This window comes from Pristiophorus japonicus, chromosome 23 (assembly GCF_044704955.1).
Source record: "Pristiophorus japonicus isolate sPriJap1 chromosome 23, sPriJap1.hap1, whole genome shotgun sequence".
Taxonomy (NCBI): domain Eukaryota; kingdom Metazoa; phylum Chordata; class Chondrichthyes; family Pristiophoridae; genus Pristiophorus; species Pristiophorus japonicus.
The window spans coordinates 63,980,873-63,987,787 of record NC_091999.1 but is presented as its reverse complement, the minus strand read 5'-3'; the positions used below and the strand labels follow the sequence as shown (position 1 = coordinate 63,987,787).

General features: G+C 40.2%; 1 pseudogene; it reads left to right on the top strand.

Annotated features, from left to right (window-relative positions):
• The first annotated feature begins 4,066 nt into the window (after positions 1-4,066).
• On the top strand, positions 4,067-6,914 carry LOC139235576 (probable G-protein coupled receptor 139; annotated as a pseudogene).
• The last annotated feature ends 1 nt before the right edge of the window (position 6,915 follows it).

Genomic DNA, 6,915 nt, shown 5'->3' with positions numbered 1-6,915 from the left:
TGTATCCCTGCATTGTGCCTCACTGATTTTCATTTGAATATAATTTCTGATGTGACTCGTAATGTACATCCACGGTTTTAAGGACTGTTGAGATAGTGTCCACTTGATCCTGAGACATAGCATCACATCCAGCAACAAGGAAAGGAGATGAAGGTCGGTCTGATTCAGACTGGATGAGCAAGTTGTTTACATTCTTTAATTACAGTGTGCCAAATGTACATTTATCAAGTGTCAATACACCCTGCTGTTTCCATCTCCTGACCCTCGCCCCTCTCCTGCATTATGTTATTGCAGACTCTGGTCACCAGTCCCACCATGCAGTGCATTACATGTCAGTACAAAATGAGATTTCCATAACTTGATTTTGAAATTGTAACTTTTCCACACACACAACTCGAACTGCAAACAGCGCTCATTTTCTCTTCAAGGACATTCCTTTCATTAATATGTTGCTTTCAACATGATATTTACCTATCTACCGAGCTATCTGTGTGCCCTATCAATATCTATCTTTCAGTCTGTCTATTTATCTATAGATTCTTCTAGCCCTCTTTGTCTATCTGTCTAACTATCTATCTGTTAGTCAGTCTGTCAGCCTGTCTATCAGTCTGTCTGTCGGTATGTCTGTCTATCTATCGATGTATGTATCAGTCGATCTATGTAACTATCAATCTATTTGGCTGTCTGTCTATCTTTCTATCTGCCTAGCTGGCAGATTATCCCTCTCTCTTTCTATCACTCTATCAATCAATCTATCAATCAATCAATCAATCAATCAATCAATCTATCTATCTATCTATCTGTCTATCTATCTATCTATCTATCTATCTATCTATCTATCTATCCATCTCTAGATCTAGGAATTTATCTCTTTTTCAATATCTTTATTCGTTTATAATTGTAGCGCCCCCTACTGCTTTCTTAATTTTTTAACGCATGGAATAGTATGTTCTTTAATAATTGTTGCGCCCCCTGCCTCCCTCTGACTGATTTGCCGCAAGACAAACGACGCTCTGTATACATTTAGCAACGCCCACTGCCATATGACAGATTTACTGCAAGAGAACGGACACTCTACAAACAAAGATACGAGCATACTTGCAATGATGGAAAGGTTAAGACCATCTGGTCCATTGAGCCTGTCCCACGCCGCCCGAAACCATGTGATCTCCTGGAAGTAGCAAAAGTCTGATTAAAAACCCAGGCCAATTTGGGGGAAGAAATTTGGCAAATTCTTCTCTGATCCATCTAGATGATCGAAACTAGTCCAGTTGATTACTCTGGCCTTGAATTCCCTGCAGTACCTCCCTTCTATAACATGTGATCTCTACCGCAGCCAGAAACAAATCCTGCTTTCACTTGAGGAATTCAGTGAGTCTGCATTCATTACATGAAACGACAGATTGTACAATGGTCTACTATCTTCTGGGAAAAGATCCACCTCCTGACATCTAACCTAGATCTAGTCCTATACAACTTAAATGTGTGATACCTGGTCCAACCTAACCTATTTAATTGAAATTAACTATCGGTTGGAAAACCTTCTATTTCCTTCATTATTATATAAACCTCAATCAGATCCCCCCTAAGTCTACGCTGATCTAAGGAATTGAGTACCAACTCATTCAACCTATATTGGTAATTAAAATGCTTTATACTTGGAAATAGCCTCGTGACCCTCTTGTTCTCCTTTTCAGTGTGTCAATATCACCTATCATGTGAGGAGGACAAAACTGGACACAGTATTCAAAGCTCGGTCTGATTAAGGCCTTGTTCAAGGACATAACAGTATACGTCCTATTATAATCAAAAGTCATTTGGATACACCCCGATGCCTTATTTGCTGTAACTATCACTGCACGGCATTGCTCATGTAACTTTAAGGATGTATGTACTAGAATGCGCAATTCCATTTCTATCTGCGCCAACTTTAATACCTTTCCCTGGAGGGTGTAAGAATGTGAACATTTGCCCTAACTACATGCATAAATATGCACTTATCTAAGTTGTACATAATTTTCCAGCCTTGAGCATAATCTACCAGCACATTAAGATCTGCCTGAAGCAGTCGAGCATCTGCTATAATTCAAAATCTCACTCAGATCTTGGTATCATCTGCAAATTTAAAAGTTTTGCGCGAAATCCCAAAATCTAGATCATTATTAAAAATAGTAAAACACAATATACCCAACACTGACCCCTGCGGGACACCACGGGTGACTAGTCTACAATCAGATTCAAATCCATCAATTATTACTTTTTGACTGTTTCCTGCCAGCCAGTTCTGAATCCAACTCAATATATTTCAACGTATACCAGAGGCTCCGATCTTATACAAAAGCCTTTTGTGCGGTATTTTTCAAAATGTTTTGGGAAATCTGAGTGGGCAATGTCTACTGGGCTTCCCTGATCCACAAACTTCGTAACTGTTTCAAAAAATACAATTAGATTTGTGAGATACTACCTCTTTTTTATGAAGTCATATTGGTATGCCTAAAATGTCCCTCCCTATCCAAGTATTCTTAAATCCCTTATGTTTGCTTCAAGCATCTTACATATTACTGATGTTAAACTGATGGGCCTATAGTTGCCCGAGTCTGTCTTGTCACCTATTTCAAAAATGGGGTCTGCATTAGTCTCCATCCAATCTGTAGGAACCATTCAAGAGAGCAGTGAGCTATTATAAATACAGGCCAGCAGCTCTCACAGCTCATGTCCTATCTCCCAGAGGACCATCAGGTGGATATCATCCAGCGCGGCTGCTCTGTCTATTTTCAAGTTCTTAATTATTTTTACCCTAACGTTTTTATCTTTGGTAATGCTGCTAACAAAACTAGTTGAATTAAATTCTAATATTCGAGAATCATTTTCAAGGGTGAAGACTGATGCAAAGTACAAATGTAATATTTCCACCATTCTTAGTGATTCCTTTGAAACCTGCCCTTGAACACCCTTCAGTGGCCCAATACAATCTTTGATAAGTCTCTGATTCACCACGTAAAGAAAAATGCTGATCCCATTACTGCCACAGTTGTCTACAAACCATTAGTCCATTAGTGTTTGATGATGTGATAGCAGCCATCATTTTCTTTAGCTGTTTCCTGTATTCAACCCTGTTTATTTGAGTATTGCATGTTTTAATTGATAAAACACGTTTCTGTTTACATCTTATTTGTCTGTCTAGTTGTACCATCCCGATTATTGATTTATCGGATGATGAGGGATGTGCTTTATAATTTTCGCACCCCTTCTGCCGTATGACGGTTTGCTGCAGAACAAGGGGTGCTCTGTCCAAAGATAGCACCACCTACTACACTATGACTGCTTTATTGCAGGATGGGCGACAAAAGTTATCATTAGATCGCACAACTGCTTTCTCCCATTGAGATAATTTGGGTCTGATTAAGGAACATAACAAACCATTAGAAATAGGAGCAGGAGTAGGCCCTATGCCTCTCGAGCCTGCTCTGCCATTCAATAAATTCATGATTGATCATCGAACTCAACTCCACTTTCCTGCATAATCTTCATATCCCCAGATTCCCCATAGACTCCAAAAATCTATCTACCTCAGTCTTGAATATATTCAGAGATTCGGGATCCACAGCCCGATGAGGCTGAGAATTCAAAAGATTCACAACCCTCTGAGTGAAGTAATTCCTCCTCATCTCGATCCTAAATGGGCTTCCCCTTATCCTGAGACTGTGCCCCATAGTTCAAAAGAAAACACCAGGAATTGAACTCGGACCTCTATGCTGTGTATGGTTTTATGCCATCTTCGAATGTCCAGATGGAGATTTACATTATATTTTCCTTAGAAAGATATGGAAGTCTTTTTTCCCCTGCCACATGGTGCAATATTCATTGGAAGTTATTGTAATGTAGAAAAGGTGAACTCGAAAATGGCTGCCTTAATTTGTTTGTTTCAATGACCGTAGCTCACAATAAAATTGCATAATCTGATTGGCTCACTAGGGATTAACATTCGGTATAACTAAGGGATCATTAGAATGAGCCACAACTCATATTGGAGCTACTGTCTCCAGCAATTCGTTTCTCACAGAGAATGCACGCCCCTGGAAACAGTCCAATACTTGCCATTTACTATCCGCTTCTCGCTGCTGTCGGTGTTCCAGGTAAGGTATTACAGCAAGTCATTGGTTGTTAAGGATATCACGGTTTCTGCTGATGATCTGCATCTTTACCCGATTTGGCATTTTGTGTTTCGAGATTTTGCTTCACAGCCGCTTTGTTCATTGTGTTCTGATGAAAGATCACTGATCTGATACATTAACTCATTTTCTCTCTCCACAGATGTTGCTTGACCTTCCAGGTTTTCTGGTCTCATTTCAAATCTCCCTGAGTCAGAGTATGTGTCTTCTGTATCCCTGTTCAGTGTGACATTTTATTGGAATTGTAAAGTTCCCCGGGTGTCCAAAGCAAAATTTATTACAACATTATTCTGCATCAGCGTGACTTCCTGTCCCAGATCTATATTCGCACTGCCTTCAGCTAATAATCTCTGTTCAAGTCCAAAAGTCTTTATTTTTAAAAAGTAAGAATCGTATGACTGATGAAAAAATCTGAAGTGAACCGATGCGACAATAATGTGTGTCTTGATATGTATTTCCCGCCACTTTTTATCAGTACAGTTAATTCTGGTGATCAAACACAGGTTCACAAATGCTGTCGACGGACAAATGTCCAGAAATGATGCGTGTAAAGGGTATTTAAAATGCATCTATTTCTGACTATTGCGTTGAAACGATACTAAAATCAACTGTGTGGTTGATAATGAAGAATAAAGGTGCAGACAGCAGGAAAATGTCTATCAACGGGTCAGGTGGGCAGAACAGTGGCAAATTGAATTAATCCAGAGGTTTGTGAGGTAATGCATTTGGGGAAGGTTGACAAGGAAAGGGAATACACATTAAATGGTTCACTGAGAAGTGTCAAGGGACAAAGAGACGTTGGAGTGCATGTCCACAGATCCCTGAAGTTAGCAGGACAGGTAGATAAGGTGATTAATAAGGCATAATTAAAGCTTGCATTTATTAGCCGCGGCATAAAATTCAAGAGCAGGGGGGGGCTTATGCGTCAACTGTATAAAACACTGGTTAGGCCACAGCTGAAGTATTGTGTGCAGTCCTGGTCACCGCATTGCAGGAAGGAGATGATTGAACTGGAGATTTACGAGCATGTTGCCGGTAGTGGGGAATATTAGCCACGAGGACAGATTGGATAGGCTGGATTTGTTTTTCTTGGAACAGAGGGGAAACTTCATTGATGTGTATAAAGTTGTGACGGGACTAGATATAGTGGATAGAAAGGGTCTATTGCCATTAGCAGAGGGATCAACAACCAGGATACATCAATTTAAAATAATTAAAAGTTTTGAAGGGGATTTGAGGGGAATTTCTTCATGCAGAGTGTTCTGGAACTCACTGCCTAAAGGATGGTAGAGGCAGAACCCCTCACCACATTTAAAAAGTACTTGGATATGCACCATAGGTGCCGTAACCTGCAGGATTACAGACCTAGAGCTGGAACGTGTGATTAAGCTGGAAAGCTTCTTGTTGGTCGAGGGCCTTAAATGGCCTCCTTCCGTGCTGTAAGCTTCTATGAATTTCTGAACTGATTGAATGATTGCATGATTGACGTGTGATTTTAGCCATGCAATTATTGAAGGGATATTCTGAGTCATTAAATGGATGGCAATCAGTGAACGATAAACGGTTGTAGTCACGAAGTTGCAGCTAAAACTCCTTGGCCTGTTCTCACTGTCCTGCTCCTCATTCTTTGCTTTGGTCCGCCCACGCTCCTTCACTTTCGCTGTTCCTGCTTCCCTTCCTCAAACATTATTCAAATCTTAACAGATCAATCTCTGCCGACAGGTCACTGAATCATTCCCATCGCGAGGCTGAAATATGATCAAAATAAATAAACATCAAGGAGGAGTGATACTTAATGTTACTGTTTTCTTTTCTGTCTATTTCCTGCAGCTAATGTGGTGATAATTGTGATCCTGTCCCGAGGATAAGTGCGGTCTTTCCAGATGTATCACTTGGTACCTGCTGTCCATGGCAGTGGCAGATCTCCTGGTCATTATCACCGCTGTGATATTAAACCGGATCAGTGGAATTTATTTTCAATTTAGTCTGCTGTCCACTACTCCAGGCTGTACTATAACATCTATCCTAATTTATGTAGCCACGGATAGTTCCATCTGGTTAACGGTCGCTTTCACCTTCGATCGATTTGTGGCGATATGATGCCAGAAACTGAAAACAAAATATTGCACTGAGAAAAGTGCGACTCTGATTATAGTCATGGTCGGTGCCCTGGCTGTTTAAAAAAACATCACTTCTTATCTCACTTATGAACCTATGTTCATAACTGACAATGTCCCATGGTTATGTAACATCAAAGTAATATTTTATCGTTCTCCTCTATGGATAGTATATGACTGGCTTGACAGAATTTTAACGCCATGACTCCCCTTTCTCCTGATATTGCTGCTCAATGCTCTGACCGTTAGACATATTCTAGCGACGAGCAGAGCCCGCAGAAGGCTCCGGGCCCACAGCAATGGAGAGAATCAAAGCGACCCAGAGTTGGAGAGCCGGAGAAAATTAATCGTTTTACACTTTACCATCTCGGGCAGTTTCATCCTATTATGGACAGTGTACGTTGTAAATTTCTTGTATGTCCGAATTACAAAGAATAATTATTTCTCAGGTTCCAATTTCAAAGACCCAAAATGTATTCTCCAAGAAACCGGAAATAGTCTTCAGCTTTTGAGTTCCTGCACAAACACGTGTATTTATTCAGTGATCCAGAGTAAATTCAGAGAGGAGTTAATGGATGCGCTGAAATATCCAATGAATCTCATTATAAAATTAATCAAATTATAAA